The sequence below is a fragment of the Mobula birostris genome, chromosome 10, assembly GCF_030028105.1.
Source record: "Mobula birostris isolate sMobBir1 chromosome 10, sMobBir1.hap1, whole genome shotgun sequence".
Taxonomy (NCBI): domain Eukaryota; kingdom Metazoa; phylum Chordata; class Chondrichthyes; order Myliobatiformes; family Myliobatidae; genus Mobula; species Mobula birostris.
The window spans coordinates 84,988,471-85,010,402 of NC_092379.1; positions in this window are offsets into that span (position 1 = coordinate 84,988,471).

Consider the following 21,932-nt stretch of genomic DNA (forward strand, 5'->3'; position numbering starts at 1 on the left):
ATCAGGCAGGAAGTAAGGAGCCTGAATATACACACTTAATGATTCAGAAATATCTTCTTTCCGTCTCCCATCGTATTTCTGGACAGTCAATGTCCTTGTGAACACTATATATTTATTCTTCCTGATATTGTACTATTAATTTATGTTGTAATTTATTGTTCTTTCATGTCTTTGCACTGTATTGCTGCTACAAAACAATTTTCATGTCATATATTTTATAGCCTGGGGAAAAGTACACACTCAGGACAACAAATACTTTTTTAGGTTTTAATTCCTTTATCTGTTTTAGATGCTTAAGTGCCCGAAGAGGGTCGCAAAACAAAACGAACGAATTTACAACCAGTTCTTGCTGTTACAATCTCAGTTTAACTTTCGATCCACACCATCGTGTATGGACAGAATTGTGTATGCAGTATAAAAATATCAGAACTAACACGGTACTAATACGTTAGTGGCAATTCTGAAGGAACACAATACAAACAACATTAGAATCCCACCCACCCTGCATCTTATACATAACAGCGAAAAATGTATGCGAATACATCTCATCTAAGATGTACACACGTGCTGAACAGAGACTAAACATTCACGTTACGCGATTACATTCACAGTCAGTCCTGATACAATAAAGTTAGACAAAAGGTTCACTTTGGCACAACTTTTACAAGGTATTGCCTGGTAGTTAAATTACAGGAAGACTGACCTACTTGGATGGTGAGGAACTTTGCATAAGCCACGTGCTCCAGCATCGATGCCTTTACTTGTGAAAATCTAAAGCATCCACATGTAAAACATGTCAAGTTACTGATATTCTTGATCCGCCAACAAGCATAAGTGAATTCACACGGATATTGTCAATTAATGCTCGCCTTTCCTCACCATGCCCAGTCTCAGGGAGGAACTCAATTCCAAGGCCCCAACAGCATCTTCAGCAGAAACAAAATGGTCTCGCCACTATCCTACGCATGCGTAATGACATCACCGTCTCCCTTAAAGGCACAGACAACTATTCTAACATTACCCGGATGAATGCCTAAGCACACTTTATCGATACTGAATAAGATCGGACGGTCACCCGGTTACATATAAGACAGTTATATTAAACCAAACCTGATTCTGGTTCTGGGAAATCCCCAGAACCAGGCCTTGCCATCCTTTTGCAGCTACAATCAGGTAGGAGATACAGAAGTCCCATGCTGCCAGGTTCAAGAACAGCCACTTCCCTTCAACCATTTTTTTGACTGAATTGACTGAAGTAACTTTATTATTTACATCCTTCATATATATGAGGAGCCAAAATATTTACGTCTCTGTTTAAACGTGCAATGTGCAATTTATAGTAATTTATAATAAATAGTACAACAGGACAGTCAATATAACATAGAAATACAATTGAATCAGCTTGAATTAATCAGTCTGATGTCCTGGTGGAAGAAGCTGTCCCAGAGCCTGTTGGTCCTGGCTTTTATTCTGCGGTACCATTTCCTGACTGGTAGCAGCTGGAACAGTTTGTGGTTGGGGTGACTCAGATCTCCATTGATCTTTTGGACCTTTTTTACAGACCCGTCTTTGTAAATGTCCTGAAAAGTGGGAAGTTCACATCGACAGATGTGCTGGGCTGTCCGCATCACTCTCTGCAGAGTCCTGTGATTGAGGGAAGTACAGTTCCCATACCAGGCAGTGATGCAGCCAGTCAGGATGCTCTCAATTGTGCCCCTGTAGAAAGTTCTTAGGATTTGGGGGCCCATACCAAACTTCTTCAACCATCTGAGGTGAAAGAGGTGCTGTTGTGCTTTTTACACTACACAGCCGGTATGTACAGGCCATGTGAGATCCTCGGTGATGTGTACACCGAGGAACTTAAAGCTGTTCACCCTGTCAACCCCAGATCCATTGATGTCAATAGGAGTGAGCCTGTCTCCATTCCTCCTGTAGTCCACAACTAGCTCCTTTGTTTTTGTGACATTGAGGGAGAGGTTGTTTTCTTGATACCACTGTGTCAGGGTGATGACTTCTTCTGTGTAGTCTGTCTCATTATTATTTGAGATTAGGCCAATCAGTGTTGTATCATCAGCAAATATAATTAGCAGATTGGAGCTATGGGTGGCGCCACAGTCACTGAAACAACTAGCAAAACCCTATTCACTATAATTTAGCAACACTATGACCATTTTGCAATTGTCCGTAGTGTTCACATTATTTTATTCTAATTATGTTGTATTGTAAAAATTATGTAGAATTTAGGTTTAATTAATGTTTTTTTCCCTTGTGAAAGCTACTTATATTATGTCATGTGCCTGTGATGCAGCCGCAAGATCTTAATTCCAGCTGTGACAATAAATTTGACTTTGACTTTAAGCAATGTAGATATACAGAATATTCAAAGCAGCTTGTCAGGAAATATACATCATTTGGCTCACTCAGCTGCCCATTGATACACTGCACTAGTGTAATGATTGAAGTGAGAAAATGATAAGTTTGTGATGGGGCAGCTGCTAAAACAAGTAAGACAAAGTGTCGCTCTTTGGGAAAACCCCTTGTACCTATTTGGTCCATATCACAACACAGTTGCAGTAGGGCAGAAACGTAATGCAGCTAACCTTCACCGTTGCTTCACTTCTGTTGCTTTTACTGGTCTACGTTTGCTTTGTGGTCATAAGATTCTGGTTGTCCTTTGCCTCTTTTACTCAGACACTGACTGCTGACTTCGAGGTAGTTATGTCATGTTTGGCACAACACTATGAAGTCTCAACACCCACAGGATAAGCACCACTGTTCACCCATGAAGTAACAAGGGCTGCAAATCACATTTCAAGAGTTCCGTGGTATTCCCTCTCCTATCCTGGCAATTGCAAGATTGTCGTTGCTATTCAGCTCAGCGTGTTTAACTAGAACATGAGCAGTTATGAGAAGAAATGAGATTAAATAGTAATTCTTCTCCCCCAGGGATCTATGCCTAAAGGGTGTGATGGCTGCATGAAATGTCAGGCTATGGGCTACATCAGGATAAATGAATCACGGGATCTACCAGCAAGCATGATATTAGAGTCATCATAAAATTCTTCTTATGACTCATGATGACTGGATATTGAGATAGTGGAAAACTTTTTGAACATCTTTCTATTAATGATATTATTCAGTGAAGCTCTAACAGAAGCATGAATGCAATTGATGTCTGCCTAGACTCATGGGAAGCCAACAATGCTGACAGATCCCGGTGTGCAAGATGCCACTACTCACCAAAGAAATAACAAAAGAGAAATCATTCCTCTGCAATTACAGAGGCTTGTTACTGTTCATAATGAAAATTAAGAAAATATGATAAAGATCAGCTGCAGCAGCTTAGAGTTTTCTAGTGATCAGAAAGTGCCACGCAGCCAGGTTCTTAAGCTGCCCAAACATTGAATGATGGCTGAAGGATGTCCCATCAAAGTTCACATAACTGTACTATTACAGCAGACATCCCACCTCTCCCGGAAGTTCCGGGAGTCTCGCGCATATTAATAGTAGCTCCTTGATGCCCGCAAGTTATATACAATATCCCGGAAATCATTTTTTTGAGAGCGAGCGAGCAAGAGAGAGAAAGCAAGAGAGCGCGAAAGTGACCACGAGAGAGAGAGCCCGCGAGCGAGAGAGAGAGAGTGAGAGCACGCCATGGCAGAGTGTTCCAAAAAAAGAAAATATAAAACGCACTTCTCCCCAGACTACATTAAAGTGTACCCCTGCCTAATAGGGGTCTAAAATAATGATAGTGTTGCTCACTGCGCTGTTTGTGACAGTTCTATTGCCCATGGTGGGTTAAGACTGTAAAAGACATGTTGAGGTGAGTTTAACAGGTGTCATTTGTTCATTAGCATAGCTAATGTTATTTAAACTAGCTGGCTAGCTACTAAGGAGCTACTCTATTGCAGACATCCCACCTCTCCCGGAAGTTCCGGGAGTCTCCCACAAATTGATGGTGTTACCTCCCTGAAATGAGTTTTGCAGGGTGGGATGTCTGTTACAGCTATGAAAGGCCAAAGGGCCTGTACTGTGCTGTACTATTCTATGTTCTATGTTCTAAAAGTGTGAGCCCCTGGAGTGCATGTCAGAGAGGTCCTGACATGGTTTGCTGTCTCTGAAGTCTCTATGTGGATAAGATTTTTGGAGGTGAATGTGGCTATGCTTCAATCCCTATGATTCCTGGCCTATCCTCATCTGTGATGTCAATCTCGAAGGCCCCGGTAATAGAATGCTATCAATTGCAGTACCACTAAAGTTCTCATGGAATGAGCAGCACAGCAGTTAAATACTGCAAAATGCACTGCTTGGTTACTGGACTTTGGAAGTACTGTCTGAGCAGCCTGCAGTATGTTCAGAAGCTGCTCTGTGAGCTTTCTGAATATCAACAAGATGTCCCTTCAAATTACCAGTACAACAGGAACATAGCAGGCTGCACTCCTCGTTCTCCTGAGATTGTTCCATGATGGTCATTGTCTGCAGCTTTGAGGTTCAAATTATGTTGACAGGAGCTGAAGCATGTGTTGCACAACAAAAAAAACCTTAGTAGATGTATGTCTGAAGCTGGGAAAATGTCAGACGTATGAACATGGATTGCAACCATAAGTATCTGTCTAGTTTTGCAATTGATGTGATTTTACTTAGAAATTATTGATAACCGGATTTACTCCAATTAACATAAAACACCAAATAAGCAGTGCTGCAATGCACAATTTCTGGATAGTTTTGTTTTGTCTTATTGCACCTAAAGTAAAATTTCTTCATATCTAACTATAATAAAATGTTTCTCTGACATTGGATAGTTGTGGTTTAATTGACTTTTCTTTCTTTATTGAAAATTTCGTTCCAAGGGAATATGATAGTTGCAGAGTGAAGCCTTGTTGAGTGGTGGAGAGAAGCAATCTAGCGAGAAACATACACATCACAAATTCATTGCTCTGGCCATAACAGGAAGGATGAGGCTTAGATGAAAAGTCAATAATGTCGACAGGATATAGATGACAGATAAGACTGAAACAGGAAAAGATTAGTGAGCATGGAAACTAAAAAGGATGCAAATTCAATTTGCTTTAATACCGGAGTTTTCACAACGTAAACTTAATCACCACAGCATGATGAATGTGCAGATTTACTGAATTTTAAAATATTTTATAAGCTTGTTAAAGCCATTGTAAATAGCATGGTCTGGAATTATTTCTGCTTTGTCTATCATTGTTGCACCAGAGAATCCCAAGGTCACTGAAATCTCTACTAACAACACGAATACTCATTCCTTATGCATGATCCTGGACAACAGTCAACAAAGTAGAACGTATACTTTTTAACCTCAGTATTTCAAACTTTTAAAAATCTACTGTTTAACTTCTGTATTACAAACCTTTTAATGATGTGATCAAGTTCACTGATTTGCAAAAATAGACATATTCACCAAATATGATTCCGATAACTTATAGCTTCAACTGATTGTGGTGTAGAATCTCAACCATAAAACTTCAGAGACAAGAATAAAAAAAGTGTCTGGTCAAATCAGAGGCTTAACAAAATGGACAAGATGAAAGTATCAAAAATCATGGACATAAATTCAAGAAAGTCACACATCTTGCAGAATAATAATTCCTCACTGCTTTTTATTTTTATTTTTGAGCTACTTATTTAATTTAACTATTATATATATAAATATATGGATCACATAGGAATTGCAATGTAAAGCAGAAAAATAAACAGAATATAGTAGTCATTGAACTGCAAAGGGTGCAGAGAAGATTCATAAGGGTGTTACTGGGATAGAAAGGATTGAATTATAAGGGGATGATGGACAGAATGGGACATCCTTTTCCAAGGAGTGAAAGAGGCTAAGGAACGATTTTATAAAGGTAAATAAAATCATGAGGGGTATCATAAGGTAGAAGGGCATAATCTTTTTCCCAAGGTAATTGAGTGTCAGACTAAAAGGCACTGATTTCAGGTGAGTGAAGAAAGATGTAAATAGGACCCGAGGGAAACATTTTCACACAGAGAATTATCGGTTTATGGAACAAGCTGCCAAGGGGAGCTGAGGATGTGGATATAATTACAAAGTTTAAAAGTTATTTAGATAGGAAAATAGATAGAAATCATTTACAGGGATATGAGCCAAATGCAGGCAAATGAGCTAGCTCAGTCATTATGGACCAGATGGGGTGAAGGATGTGTTTCTGAGCTGTGTCTATAACACTATGATACTGAGCAGGTCAGACAGCATCAGTAAACAGAAAATCAGATTTCAAAGTTAAAAGTAAATTTATTATCAAAGTACATAAATGTAACCATATACAACCCCGAGATTCATTTTTTTGCGAGCATACTCAATAATTCTACAGAATAATCACCACAATCATGCATAATAGAGCATTAACCAGTGACAAATCCAGTCACTTCTCTGAGGTTCACTGCCTGAGTAGCAGAAGGCAGCAGCAAGTGAGTCACGGCTATGTAATAGAGCTTTGACTGTGCGATTAGCAAGAGCAAACTAACAGAAGGCAGGACAAGTGCAGTGGCTATCGTCTGAGTAGACAGAATCAGAGTGGTAATCTTGAGGCTTTAGCTCTTTGAAGCTTCAACAAGGAGGGACTTCAGTAAGGGAAAACAAAGGAAATAAAAGCTCAAGGTTTAGTTTTCTTTTTCCTACCCTTCTTTATACCTGAGCAGTTAGGCAGTAGAGATGCCAGGCAGGATAGTGGAACTAGGAAGGCAGGGAGATCTCCAATGTCCCTGATGACTACAACTGTGAGAAGTGCATCCAACGGCAGCTTCTAATAATCCACATTAAGGAGTTGGAGCTGGAAATGGATGAACTTCTGATCATTTGGGAGGTTGAAGGGGTGATAGATAGGACATATAGAGAGGTAGTTACACCCAATGTGCAGAACATAGGAAACTGCGTGACAGTATGGAAGGGGAAAGGGGTTAAGAAGCCAGTGCAGACTACCCCTGTAGTGTCCTTCTCAACAACAGGTTTATCACTTTGGATTCTGTTGGGTGGGTTGTCCTAACAGAGAAAAATCACAGTGTTTGGGTCTTCGGCATTGAGTCCGGCTCTACGACTCAGAGGGGAAGGAGGGAGAAAAGGCACATTGCGTTGATAGGGGATTTGTTAGTTAGAGGAAAGGACAGGAGGTTCTGTGGACGAGAACGAGATTCCCAGATGGTACAGTATGTTGTCTCCAGGTACCAGGGCCCAGGACATCTCAGATCGATTCCTCAGCATCCTCAAGTGGTAAGGTGCACAGCCAAGGAGTCATGATTCATGTAGGTACCAGTAACATAGGTAGGACGAGTAATGAGGTTTTGCATGGGCAGTTCAGGGAGTTACGTGCTAAGTTAAAGGGCAGGACCTCCAGGGTTGTGACCTCAGGATTGCTGCCTGTGCCACGTGCTAGTGAGGTCAGAACTAGAAACATTATACAGTTTAACATGTGGCTAAGGAGTTGGTGTAGGAGGGTGTAAGATTTTTGGATCATTGGGCTCTCTTCCAGGGAAGGTGTGGCCTTTACAGAAGGGATGGATTGCACCTGAACTGGAGAAAGACTAATAGCCTAATGGTAAGGTTTGTTATTGTTGCTTTGTGGAGTTTAAACTAGAGATGCAGGGGGATGGGAACCAGAGTGCCAGAACAGCTAATGGAGAGATTGTGGAGGCAGATGTTAACCAAAGTTAGGAATCAAAAAGTCAAAAGGTTCAGCATGGTGCAACTAGAGTCCTGAGCTACATATGTTTCAATGCAAGAAGTATCGTAGGAAAGGTGAATGATAGTGCTGAAGATGAGGTAGCTGGTTTACAAACAAGGGTGAATAGAGCACTAAAGATGTTATAGCTGAATGTGCTCAGTATCTGGAATAAGATAAATGAACTTGTAGCACAGTTACAGATTGGCAGGTATGATAATGTAGGCATGAATGAATCATGGCTGAAAGAAGATTATAGCTGGGAGCTTAACATCCAAGGATGCACATTGCATCGAAAGGACAGCAGGAAGACAGAGGGGTCGTGTTACGCTGTTGGGAAAAAATGAAATTAAATCATTAGAAAGGGGTGACATCGGGTCGTAAGGTGTTGAATTGTTGTAGATAGAGCTAAGAAACAGTAAAGGTGAAAACACCTTGATGGGAGTTGTGTACAGATCCCCAACAGTAGTAAGGATGTGGTCTACAAATTAGAACAGGAGATAGAAAATGCATACCAAAAGGACAATGTTACAATAGTGTGGGGGATATCAATACGCAGGTAGATTGAGAAAATTAGGTTGGATCTCGATTCCAAAAGGGGGAATTTCTAGATTTCCTACAAGATAGCTTTTTAAGAGCAGCTCGTGGTTAAGCCCACGAGGCGATCAACTATTCTGGATTGGGTGCGGTGTAATGAACCACAATGGAGCTCAAAGTTAAAAAAAACCTTAGGGGCAAGTGATTATAATATCATCAAATTCACCCTGATTCAAAGATACAAAGGTTCAAAATTAACTAAACCAAACTGACAAACATTACTAAATTCACCTCAAATGAAAACCTGATCAAGTCTTTTGAATTTTTTTAAAATAAGCAAGCCATTAAAAATACCTTATCGTGCAGAAACATATGAAAGCTGAATAAAATGGTAATGGCAAGCAGTACTTCTGCCATGATTAATTTTGGTGGAATATGCATAAAATGCAGATGCATTCGACATTCCAATTTCTAGTCAACCTGTAAAAGCTTTTCACTGTCCTTGCAGTGGCAGGTCCATATCAGATCAATAACACATTATCATAAGGCGTGTCTTTGTAAAAAAGGTCAGTGATCTTATCTACATGCAGTAAAATCCATGAAAATGTAAATCAGTGTTTTTGTTCAGAAAAGCACAGCAGGCATTTGGCTAACAAATGCTTTATGTGTACCAGACAGCTGGGGAATCAGCAAGCAAAAACATGTGCCAATGTATTCTTGTGCATGGACATCATCCACAAGATGAATCAGCCAGCAGAAATCATTAAGCCAACACTGAAAGGACATTTCCCAGGAGATACGAACAATATGTTGGTTCTGAATCCAACAGAGAAATTTCAAATCCCAAGAACAAACGGAGTCAAGACCTTCAAGGTTAAAATTTTAAAACGTTCAATCCGGAACTTGGCTTGGTATATATCCACCCACTTCTGATTTTAACTGATCTCAGGCTGCCTGCCTCAAATTTTAGCTGATCTTAATCTACAGTTTTTAAGCCTCAGGAAACATGACAAGTGAAAGGAAGCAAGAAGGTCCAGATAAATAAAGTTAAATGCCTTTGGACCAGCACTTGTGACAAAGAGAAAACGGAGTCATCTTCATCAACCAACATGTTGATTCACTTTCAGTTCTAAGATCAGTAATAAAATCTAAAGTTCTGGAATTGATAAGCATTTGGCATCTACAGAGAAAAGTCTCAGTTTACATTTCAGTTTAGACATCCCTCGATAAAATATGATAATGGCAGCAGAATTTGTTTTATATTTCAATTTTTCAACTCCTGTGTTTTTTAAAATTTCTTACACCAGAGGGTTCCCATGCTGTGGAAGACGTCCTGCCTCGTCCCTGTGCCGAAGACGCCGCGCCCCAGCGGCCTCAATGTCTACTGACCGGTGGCATTGACCTCCCACATCATGAAGACCCTGGAGAGACTTGTTCTGGAGCTGCTCCGGCCTATGGTCAGGCCACACTTAGATCCCCTCCAGTTCACCTGCCAGCCCTGACTAGGAGTTGAAGATGCCATCGTCTACCTGCTGAACCGTGTCTACGCCCACCTGGACAAGCCAGCGAGCTCTGTGAGGGTCATGTCTTTTGACTTCTCCAGTGCATTCAACACCATCCACCCTGCTGTGCTGGGGGAGAAGCTGACAGTGATGCAGGTGGATGCTTTCCTGGTGTTATGGATTCTTGATTACCCGACTGGCAGACCACAGTACATGTGTTTGCAACACTGTGTGTCCGACAGAGTGATCAGCAGCACTGGGGCTCCACAGAGGACTGTCTTGTCTCCCTTTCTCTTCACCATTTACACCTCGGACTTCAACTACTGCACAGAGTCTTGTCATCTTCAGAAGTTTCCTGATGACTCTGCCATAGTTGGGTGCATCAGCAAGGGAGATGAGGCTGAGTACAGGGCTACGGTAGGAAACTTTGTCACATGGTGTGAGCAGAATTATCTGCAGCTTAATGTGAAAAAGACTAAGGAGCTGATGGTAGACCTGAGGAGGGCTAAGGCGCCAGTGACCCCCGTTTCCATCCAGGGGGTCAGTGTGGACATGGTGGAGGGTTACAAATACCTGGGGACACGAATTGACAATCAACTGGACTGGTCAAAGAACACTGAGGCTGTCTACAAGAAGGGTCAGAGCCGTCTCTATTTCCTGAGGAGACTGATGTCCTTCAACATCTGTCGGACGATGCTGAGGATGTTCTACGAGTCTGTGGTGGCCAGTGCTATCATGTTTGCTGTTGTGTGCTGGGGCAGCAGGCTGAGGGTAGCAGACACCAACAGAATCAACAAACTCATTCGTAAGGCCAGTGATGTTGTGGGGATGGAACTGGACTCTCTGACGGTGGTGTCTGAAAAGAGGATGCTGTCCAAGTTGCATGCCATCTTGGACAATGTCTCCCATCCACTACATAATGTACTGTTTGGGCACAGGAGCACATTCAGCCAGAGACTCATTCCACCGAGATGCAACACAGAGCGTCATAGGAAGTCATTCCTGCCTGTGACCATCAAACTTTACAACTCCTCCCTTGGAGGGTCAAACACCCTGAGCCGATAGGCGGGTCCTGGACTTATTTCCTGGCATAATCTACATATTACTATTTAATTATTTATGGTTTTATTACTATTAAATTATTTATGGTGCAACTGTAACGAAAACCAATTTCCCTCGGGATCAATACAGTATGACTATGACTATGACTATCAGCAATCTTCCCGGATCACCCCACAGCAGTGAAAAATTTCTCCAGTTCCAGCCATGTCAAAAAGTTTTCTCCCTCCCTGCCTTGTCAGATCTCTGCAGCTCTGGCCATACACTACAACCTTAATCCGCAGTGACCTCCCTTTACAGATTATCATCTGCCTTCAATCACGCTCTCTCCTCTGACAAGGAGATGCATCGGCCTCCCTGCCTACTGCTTGGTTGAGGGTTTATATCACGTGTGTTTCCAGCCAAGCTAGGTAGAATGTTGTCTATCTCATTAACAATGGTGACTATTGGTTGGAAAACTTCAAGAAGAAAATATTTGCAGGACTGGAATCTTTCCCAAACAGGAGACAATCACAAAATTCTGGAGCAACTCAGCAGGCCAGGCTGCATGTATGGGAAAGAGTACAGTCAATGTTTCGGGCTGACACCCTTTGGTAGGACTTCAATCGAACGATCTTGGCCCAAAACTTTGAGGGTACACATTTCCATAGATGCTGCCTGACCTGCTGAGTCCCTCCAGCATTTTGTGTGTGTTGCTTGGAAACTTTCCCTTTGATTTCCTAAGCAAAATTCTTCCCCACTTCCCTTCACATCAAGCCCTCCCCGACTCTCTGCCTTTTCCATCCATTCCTCTTTCCAAACACGGCCACAAGTCTTTCAAATAGTTGAACTTATTCATCAATGTTCAAAAGTTGGACCAAGTAACTTATTTTTTCATCTGCAAAGCTTTGTTAAAGTGATATTTGTACAAAGCATAAGAATTGCTCATACCAATGTAATGTCTTTGAATGAGCAACACAGAAACTGGAACTGCAGATGTCAAAGGTCTTTATACTTCACAAATTGAAAGCATTCTGCAAGGATCTCAAAAGCGCTTCAAAAGAATCTCTGAAAATAAAGTATACTGAGGTTTTATACTCTTTAAGCACACAGATAACAGCAGGTGATTACATGTTCATCCTCAACACTCTAAGTACGGGCAAACTCTGTCTGTTTATATACTGTATTCACAATGGGAACACATCTCAGATGAAAAGAAACACCTTTACTGGGCATGCAGACACCCAAAGCAGTCTTCTTTTACCACTGTATTGAGAGATGGCACTTGCTGCGTGAATGCAGTGTATTCACATAGTTCCCTGTGTCCTTAATTGAAGATTGGATCTTATTTGTACTAATAGCCGCTACCCACATAACTCCTGATTAAAACTGACATTCAACCCCAACACGAATATGATCAAATTGTGTGCTGATACTTGCAGAAATATAATTTATACTGTATCTTACAGTACTTGTGCACATGACAAAAAACTCAAATTAGAAACAAGATCATTAATATACAGTAAATGCCAATGTGAAGTTTCTCTTTTTGTGAACAGATGTATAATGAGAAAATTGACCAAGTTTGGAAGGGCAGAGGAACTTTTAGATTGTGAAGACACGCAGTCCTCTTTTATTGTCATTTAGTAATGCATGCATTAAGAAACGATTCATTATTTCCTCCGGTGTGATATCACAAAACACAGGACAGACCAAGACTGAAAAAACTGATAAAACCACATAACTTTAGACTAATGCTTCAGTAATAAAGGGATGGATGGGATTTTTGATTTGCTTTTGGTGTCACTAAAAATCAGAAAATATTACTTAACAAAAAAAACATATCCTCAATTGTATCAGAATCAGTTTTTTTATCACTATCGCATGGCACATACATTATTGTCAGCGGTATAGTCCAAGACATAAAGACTAACTATAAGTTACAATAAAAACAAAATAAGTAAGTAGTGCAAACGAGGAATGGAGAGGTGTTATGTGGGCGTTGGTTCACTCGTCAGTCGAAAGCTGCTTCCATTATGGTGGTCATTGATCGGCCGTTTGAAGTATGCAGCAGCTCTTTCCCATTGGCTGCCTTGTGTGCCATGGCACCAGTGTCCAGATTCAGGTACCTCAGGCATTTAAGAACAGCTTGTGTGGGAGGCTTGGCCTCGCTTTCCATTTGTCTCCAGGGACTCCTCTTCACACTGAGGTCGCAACCAGTGCTGAAGAACCATTGGGAAAGTAGATGCTTGCTGAATATTTAGTTTTGTAGCTTCTGTAACTTGGGACGACTTATATGTTTGGTTGAATCTTTTGCTGCTTGTAAATAATCTGGCATGTTACCTTTGAACAATAGTGCGTCTGCTCTTGAACAAGGTGCAACAATGTTAGAACTTTATTCTTAAGTCAATAATAAAAGGACCTAAGTTTCTAGGATAGCTGTTACTGATGAGAGTAGGCATCAGCTGCCTATGAAAACAATTAGCTTCCAGCTACAAAGTTGGTTTGGAATTAGAGCATTTCAAGGACACAGCTTAAACAACCGGAAGGTGAATCATCAAGCAAAAAACTTAATCTATATACTTCTCCTACATTATAATTTATTTAGGGTTTTCTACATTTAGTTATATTACAGTAAGACACAGGGAAATATATTTGCCATTAGAAAATACACATAAAAATGTACACAATAGTGTCATCCCTCATTAACCAGCTCCATTCCCTTGTTAATGACAGTAGAATACCATGCTTGTAATTTAGGAGATGGAAGTATTTTTAGCTGGGTAGATCTAGGCTATTTATCGACTGAGACAACAATAATCTCACAAATGAGAATCCATCAAGGAATACTGATTTTTATTGGATATAAATCCAGTCATTAAATATTTTCCCCATGTCTAAGAGGGAATTACATATTTAAGAAACACACAGCATATCAATTCTAGTTCAAGTTTAATTGTCATTTAAGCACATGTACAAGTAACAGCTAAATGAAACAGTGGTCCTCCACAGCCAAATTACAGAGCACAGTACATACAGTCAGACACAGCACACAACTCATAGCACAAAGAGCAAGAGAGCACATAGAGTCACAAAAAATAATAATATTAGCCCAAGTCCTTGGGTGGAATGACCTGAAGACTAATGGTGCATGGATGTTGTCCTGGAGCCACGTTTCTGCAAAAACAAGTACGTAAAAGTTTCTCATCACATGCTAATGCAGCCACAGATGAATGCAGTTCAGCATGTTTTCCATCAAGTGAACACTGGACAGCAGCCCTGATGTAGGGGTCAACACCCAACCTAGCACAGACTCCCACGGACGGCACCTCTGCTCTCTCCCACACCACCTCCGGCACCTCCTCCGCTGAATGGCTGCAACACGCAACACCATGGCATGAGTGCCTGGTCCATGGAACAAATGGGGCCGTATATCTCCTCTGCTGTTAGCCTCACCAATAAAGCAGTGCACCAGACCTGCAGTATTCTACATTACGAATGTCTAACATGGTCTTGCGATCAAAAGAAAAACTTCCAAGGAAATCATTTGCACCAATTCTGATAAATGATAAAATAATCTAAATAGCTTGAATTGCAGATCATAAAAGAATATCACATACCAGTCTGGAATTTACATGATTAGAACATTTTATGGTATCCTCATTAATCTGAATTGTTGTCTCACATTTGGTATGGAATGTGGTCGCAAACAAATAGTTGTATGTGGTGAGGGGGCATCTAGGCCCCAGTAAATAATATGACAAATGGTTTATTCCTTTTCCAAATACATTTAGGGATAGGGGAAAAAATAAATAATAAATAAAAAGGACTCAGATTGATTTAGAATTATCCTAGACACAAAAAGAGAAAATAAGAGACATTAGAAAGACAGAGATAGTGAAAAATAAATGGAAGAAACAAGCATGTAAAGTAAATTAAAACATTTAGAATTTTAGTAATAATTTAATACCTATCTAAACCAGAGAGATTGAATGTCATTGCAGAAGCATGAATAAGTCTTTTGAAGTTTCTTCACATTGATCAGTACCATTCATAACTTTCTGCAATCAGTTTAATTTGTCTTAACAGCACAGAGGGAGCAATTCTGTGAAACTCACAGGGGGATAGATGCAGCTATTGTTTGCAAGGCTAATAGTGAAGCTTTACAAATTGTCCAGCAATTTTTAACAAATTTGAAACTTACTGCCTAAATCTTATTGGCCCTGACTTGCTAAGATTATTACTAACTGTAATTTTTTCTGTATAAAGCCAGAAATCAGTGAAGAACAATGGGGCTTTGTGGAAAACAATGGAACCAGAAATGCAATTTTCATGCTATGGATGATCTGTGAATGAGCCATCCAGGTACAAAAAGACATCTACCTATGTTTCATCAACTATACAAAAGCTTTTGACACCGTCAGACAGCAAGATCTTCTGGAAATGCATCAAGATCTTGACATAGATGGGAAAGATATATGTTTCTTAAGAAACTTATACTGGGACCAGACAGCATCCATCAGAATAGAAGGAGAGGTGAGTAAGTATGTGAATATCATGAGAGAAGTCAGCCAAGGTTGTGTCTTTTTGCAAGACTTATTTAACCTGTAGAGTGAAAATACCTTGAGAAGTATCAAAAACATCAAAGGATTCACAATTGGAGGCCATAATATAAATAACATCAGATATGCTGATGACATCGTACTAATAGCTGACTCAGAACAAAACTTCAAGTACTACTCACTATAGTGGCAGCAGAAAGTAATCGCAGAGGTCTCTCAATCAACACCAAGAAGACAGAAAGCATGGTCATCTCCAGAAAGACAAATATCCCACAATGTGTGATCAAGATCCGAAATACAAACATCAAACAAGTCACCAAATTCAGATATCTTGGCAGCCTAATAACGAGTAATGACAGGTGCGACACAAATATCAAATACAGAATAGCAATGGCGAAAGAAGCTTTCAAAAAATGAAGACCATATTAACAGACAGAAAGATGAGCACATACACTAAAAACAGAATACTGCAGTGCTACATTTATTCTATCCTGACTTATGGAAGTGAATGCTGGACCATATCCCCAGCAATGGAAAAGAGATTAGAAGCCGCTGAATTATGGTTCTACAGGAGAATGTTAAAAATATCATGGACCACACACACATCAAATGAAGAAGTTCTTAGAAGAGCCCAAGCAGTTCGAACACTCTTATCAACAATAAGAGAAAGACAACTCAGATTCCTAGGACACATCATGCGGAAAGATGAACAGAAAAACTCATACTTTCTGGAAAGATTGAGGGGAGCAAACCTAGAGGAAGACATTGGCTTATGTACATCAAAAGCATAGCCAGGTGGCTACACGTCGAGGATATGGAAGTCATCCAAAAAACGAAGGATAGATCTATCTGGAAAACGATGGTCACCAAAGTCCGCATCGGATATGGTACCTAGTCAGACAGACAGACAGACAGTAATGTTTCCAGGAAATACTTCTCTAATGTAAATCTGTACCAGTCAATTAAAATGGGTTGATTTGAATTAATTTTCCTCATGATTTGAAACAAAATCTCCACAAACCTTTATCTTCTAATGTAGTTTCATGACAAGACAGGAACTTGAATATGTCATAAGCTTTTTGATGATCAGTTAACCAAAGTAAAAACTGCACCAAAATGATTAATGATGTGTGCAGAGCCTTGTACTTTGAATGGATAAAAGTAACCTCTTGTAACCTTTTTCATTCTCCTCAGATCTGCTCTTTGCAATCAATGTAACTACAGTTTAATCCTAGCTCAAGTGATTAGCTTGGAGATAACACATTTATTCGACCTTTATAATGTCATTTTAGTTCCATTATGTTTCATCCTTCAAATCTGTATCCATATTTCAAAATTTTATTCATGGATTGTAAAGCATTTCAGGATGTCTGGGGTCACGAAAGATGTTATCTATATAAGTCTTTGTTTCTATCGTACACTAACTTGTATTCCTGTAAATAATGGCAGCATTTGTGAGTGGTGAGAGTTGGTGAGCAAGATGGATGAAGCTATTCCTTTATGATTTTACAAGGCAGTTAACTGTTTTTCAGGTGTTCCTTTCTGAGATGTGCTGGTCCATTATCCACCCAAATAACCTTGATAATGTGGTGGTAAGGAACAAGTTTGAACAGCGACAGAAAGGATGCTTCCAGTAGTGGGAGGGTGTAGGAGCAGAAAGCACATACCCAGAACAGAAGGACACTCCTTTAGAGCATAGAATAGGAGGAGTTTCTTTAGCCAGAGAATGGTGAATCTTTAGTATTCATTACTGCAGATGACTGTGGAGGCCAAATCATTAGTACATGAAGGGTGATTGATAAGTTCGTGGCCTAAGGTAGAAGGAGTCCACTTTAGAAAACCTAGCCCATTTATTTTTCAACATAGTCCTCTCCTATGTGTACACACTTAGTCCAGCGGTCATGGAGCATACAGATCCCTTCTTTGTAGAAGTGGTCCGTAGCAGGGGTGATTGTTAAGTTAATGGCCTACAGTAGAAGGAGATGAGTTATTAACTTCAAACTTTCTCCATTATCGCTCAAAGAGTTGAACTGCACGTGTATGTAATGAGAGCATCTTGGACCTCCAGGTGGTCCACAGCAGGGGTGATTGATAAGTTTGTGGCCTATGGTAGAAGGAGATGAGTTGTACAGCTCTTGTTACATGCACATGCAGTTCAACTTTTTGAGTGATTATGCAGAAAGTTTGAAGTTAATAACTCATCTCCTTCTACCTTGGGCCACAAACTTATCAATCATCCCTCGTATTTAAAGTGAAGGTTGACAGATTCTTGTTTAGTAAGGGTGTCAATGGTTACAGGGTAAAGGAAAGAGAATAGCATTGAAAGGAAAAATAGATAACCCATGATCGAATGACAGAGCAGACATGATGGGCCAAATGGCCTAATTCTGGTCCTATGTCTTATGATCTTATGGTCAGTTGAATGCTCAAAAGGCTGCAAACGCAGGCAGGACAAAGCTGAGGAACAGGTACTTGACTGGCTGGATTCTCCTGCCTGACATTCCCCAAGTTTAAAAGCCAGATGGTCTCTGGTGAATGTGGAAGAGCCAACTAAATTAGTGGCAGCTCCTACCCAACGTTGTAGGAGCAACAATGACCTAGAGAGTTGTCTCTTTAGCTATCAAAGCCTCTTATTCCGCAACCTCAGAATATTGCTGGTGTGCTGTCTACACAGTCTGGATGTTTCTTCTGACTGTACTTTGACCAGAACCCTCATCGGTCTTGACTGGATGGACTTCTGGTCGTCTTGTGCAATCTCCTTTACCGTGGCTCTTTGCTGGACTAGGTACATGAGCAGTTGTAAATCTGGTAAAAGAAATGCTACAAAGAAAGGGGTAAAAACTGCAGATATTGGTGTTAACCATAAACCCAGTCTTTTGATATATCAACAAAATGGAAGTTTTTCAGTCATTTAGTTTACTTCAAATTAAGTTTGTGTATTTATCTTAACCCAATCACCAATTTTACTTCAGGTTTATCATTACTGGCCAGTCTAAGCATTGCATTAGTTCAAACGGTTTCTCATATCCAAGACCCAAATTTGGTGGCTGGTCTCCAGAACAGTCACTCCTGATCTCCGGTTGTCTTCTTCCTTTTATCTTCTTCCCCTTGCCCTGGCCCCCATATTCATGCCAATCGCACTGATGTACAATGCAAGCGATTGCTTGCATTTCTGCACCATCATTATCCTCCCTCATTGTGCTTTGAGATATGTGAACTGTGTTCTAATTCAAGATATTAATTCCTGTAGTCAAGTAATCCACCCCTACTGTGTACTACAGACGATTTGAATCTCCTTTACAACTGAACGATTCAATGAAAGAATACAGCTATTCTGTATTCGTTGCTTCAGAAACATTACTGAAGAAAATAAAAGAAGAGCAATGCGTTTTGCAATGACTGGGGGCTGATCTCTCACGCAGAAAAAGAGAAACACAGGAGGTAAGGAACTGTTTTTTGGCTCAATTCTGCAAGGGGTGATTGATAAGTTTGTGGCGTAAGGTAGAAGGCGTCAATCTTAGAAAACCAAGCACATTTATTTTTCAGCATATTCCCCTCCTACATTTACACACTTAGTGCAGCGGATGTGGAGCAGACGGAACTTGGACCTCCAGAAAGTGTCCACAGCAGGGGTGATTGACAAGTTCGTGGCCTAAGGTAGAAGGAGATGAGTTATACAGCTCTTGTTACATGCACATGCAGTTCAACTCTTTGAGTGATTATGCAGAAAGTTTGAAGTTAATAACTCACCTCCTTCTACCTTAGGCCACAAACTGATCAATCACTCCTGATAAGTTTAGCACCCTTCTAGCCATAAGAGAGATAAAAGCCAGAATGGGCAGATCAGATGTCTTCAAAATGATATCTTTCCTTCCAACAATACCAAATAGGGCAGTCAAAGGATTAGGCTTAAAATTGACTTTAAAGAGTACAGAAAAAGTTTGGAATACTTCCTTCCAATATTTTCCAAGACATGGACACGTCCAAAACATATGAATAAGTGAAGCTTCTCCATTGTTACACTTATCACAGGAGGGAGATATATCCCTATAAAAACGAGATAACATATCCTTGGTCATATAAGCCCATGAACCACTTTAAATTGTAAGAGGGAATGATGAGTACATAGCAATGAAGTATTAACCAATTTAAAAATCTCATTCCAAGTTTCTTCAGAAATTGAGGTCTGTAAATCTTGTTCCTAAAGATTTTTAATCTTGTCTAAAGAATTATTTCTCATCCCCAACAACATATCATAAATATTGGATATTGAACCATTACAGAATGGCTTCATATTAAGAATTTCATCTAATATGTTATCAGGTCTATTAGGAAATGTATATAATTGAGATCGCAGAAAATCTCTAATTTGTAAGTACTGAAAAAAAATGGGTTTTTGGTAAACTATATTTAGTTGACAATTGTCCAAACAAAGAAAGACTTCCTCCCACAAACAGATCCCGATCTTTCCCATTGTTTAAAGACTACATCAGTCATAGAAGGCTTAAAAAATAATTTTAAAAAATAGGACTAGAAAGGGAGAATCTCAATAAACCAAAGTGTTTTCTAAATTGTATCCAAATCCTTAAAGTATGTTTGACTACCACATTTTCAGTTATCTTACTTAAGGATAAAGGAAGTGATGATCCCAATAGGGATATAATAGAAAATTTATTAACTGAGTTAGCTTCTAAAGAAACCCACCCGGGACAGTCCTCGTGGTTAATATAGTATAACCAAAACGTGAGATTCCGTATATTAGCTGCCCAGTAAGAAAACCTGAAATTTGGTAAGGCTAAACCTCCCTTCTTTTTAACTTTCTGGAGATGGACTTTATTCAATTGAGGACGTTTATTTTTCCATATGTAGGAAGGAAAAATAGAGACCAGAGAGTCAAAATGGATTTAGGTATAAAAACTGTTAATACTTGAAAGAGGTATGTAAATTTAGGTAAAACATCCATTTTAATAAAATTAATTCGGCCAGTCAATGATAATGAAAGGGGCGACCAATTTGATAATGTTCTTTTTATATAATTTAATGAAGTATGAAAATGTTCTTTAAATAAGTATTTATAATTCTTAGTAATTGTTACACCCAAATAAGTGAATTGGTTTCTTACAATTTTGAAAGGAAGGTTAATATCAGTTAATGGCAAAATATTCAAAGGAAAAAGTTCACTCCTGTATGAGTTCATTTTATATCCAGAAAACTGACTGAAACAAGATAATAAAGAAAGCACAGAAGGTAATATCTCCTTCTACCGTAGGCCATGAACTAATCAATCACTCCTGCTGTGGGCAATCCCTGGAGGTCCAAGATCCATCTGCTCCACGACCGCTGGACTAAGTGTGTAAACGTAGGAGGGGACTATGTTGAAAAATAAATGTGCTAGGTTTTCTAAAATTGGCTTCTTCTACCTTAGGCCACAGACTTATCAATCGCCCCTTGTATGTTCAAAGCCGTTCATCATCATCATCAGGTGCCATGCCCATTCTGAGCTTTCACTGCCATGGCCCACACACTCCTGTTTTGGGTCAAGTGGATCAATTTATTGGTATTCATTTCTAGTTCTCTGGCTGCTGTCTCCATCATCATTTGTCTTTGCCTTCCTCTTGCTTTCTTCCCTTCAATCTTTCCCATAATTACCATACATTTTAACTACTCTTTCCTAATCACATGTCCAATGATGTTATGTTGCCTTTTCATGATCTCATACATTATTTCTCTTTTTGTGCTTGCTCTGTTCATGACATTCTCATTAGATATTCGTTTTGTCCATGATATCCTTTGCATCCTCCTCAAAAACCACATCTCTGCTGCTTCAATTCGTTTCCTTATGTTACTAGATATTGTCCAACATTCTGAGCCATATAGCGTAACTGGATAAACGTAACATTTCAGTACTCTGAGGCGGGTTGTCATGCCTAATTTAGTGTTGGTCTGTATACTCTTCATTCTCGTAAAGGTGTCTTTTGCCATCCCTATTCTTCTTTTGATGTCCAAGTCGCACCTGCCATCTGATGTCACCCAGCTTCCTAAGTAGCAAAAGTTCTGTACTTGTTTTATGTCTTCCCCGTTTATTCTCAGCCTGCAGATAGGATTCCCCTTCTTTTTGGATATCACCATACATTCTGCGTTTTTGTAATTGATAGATAGACCCATTTTTCCACTTTCTTCAACAACTATATCCATTAAGTTTTGTAATTCTTCCTCCGTACTTGCAATTAGCACAGTGTCATCCGCATTTTTAAAATTATTGATGTTTTCACTGCCAACTTTGATTCCCAAGATGTCTCTTATTTTATGTAATATTGTTTCACTGTACACATTAAACAAATCAGGGGAGAAAACATACCCTTGTGTCACGCCTCTCTTGATTTTCATAAACTGACTCACTTCTCCATCTATTCTTACAGCGGCAGTTTGTTCCCAGTACAGATTTCTGATTAGGCGGAGGTCTTTCGAATCTAGATCTAGAGTTTCCTGTAATATTTCAAATAACTTATTGTGCCTCACTTTATCAAATGCTTTTGTGTAGCTGATAAAACAAACAAACAAATATCTTTGCACTTGAATAGCTCGTTCTG